Below are 1,049 nucleotides of genomic sequence, written 5' to 3' on the forward strand. Positions count from 1 at the left end.
GCCGGCATCCCGGGACGGCCCCGGGACGGCCCCGATCGCCGGCCGGGTGACGTTCAGCGAAGCGGCTGCCGCCAGTCTTTGGGCCTCCCCCGTGCCGGGGCCGCGGGGCTTCGAGTCGGTCCGGCCGCGGCTGGGACCCCGTGCCTGTCGCAGGCTTCCCGGGACGGCCCCGGAACGGCCGCGGTCGCCGGCCGGGTGACGTTCACCGAGGCGACTGCCGGCTGTCTTCGAGCCCCCCCCCCCCCTGCCGGAGCCGCGGGGATACGAGCCGGTCCGGCCGCGGCCGGGACCCCCGTGCCGGAAGCCGGCATCCCGGGACGGCCCCGGGACGGCCCCGATCGCCTCCTGGGTGACGTTCACCGAAGCGGCTGCCGGCTGTCTTCGAGCCCCCCCCCCTCCGCCTCCGCTGCCGCTTCTCCCCGCACCCCCTCCACTGCCTCCCCCCGCCGCCCGCGAACGAGTCGCCGGATCTGTAGGGGGCCGGGAGCCCGAGGCGGCGAGCGGCTCCGGCTGCTGCCGGGACCGCGAGGCTTCGAGCCGGTCCGGCCGCGGCCGGGATCTCGTGCCGAACGTCGTCTTCCCGGGACGGTCCCGGGAGGGCCCCAGTCTCCTCCCGGGTGACGTTCACCGAAGCGGCTGCCGGCTGTCTTCGAGCCCCCACCCCTGCCGTGGCCGCGGGGATTCGCCCCGGTCCGGCAGCTGACGGTTCCCTGTGTCGGACGCCGGCTTCCCGGGACTGCCCCGGGACAGCCCCGGTCGCCTCCCGGGTGACGTTCACCGAAGCTGCTGCCGCCTGTCTTTGTCCCCCCCCCCCCGTGCTCTCCCTCAGGCGGGAGGTAGACGTGCTCTCCCTCGGCGAGTAGACGTGCTCTCCCTCGGCGAGTAGACGTGCTCTCCCTCGGCGAGTAGACGTGCTCTCCCTGGGCGAGTAGACGTGCTCTCCCTCGGCGAGTAGACGTGCTCTCCCTGGGCGAGTAGACGTGCTCTCCCTGGGCGAGTAGACGTGCTCTCCCTGGGCGAGTAGACGTGCTCTCCCTGGGCGAGTAGAC

The sequence above is a fragment of the Melanerpes formicivorus genome, unplaced genomic scaffold, assembly GCF_026170545.1.
Source record: "Melanerpes formicivorus ecotype bairdi unplaced genomic scaffold, bMelFor1.0.p_v2 SCAF_238, whole genome shotgun sequence".
Classification (NCBI taxonomy): Eukaryota; Metazoa; Chordata; class Aves; order Piciformes; family Picidae; genus Melanerpes; species Melanerpes formicivorus.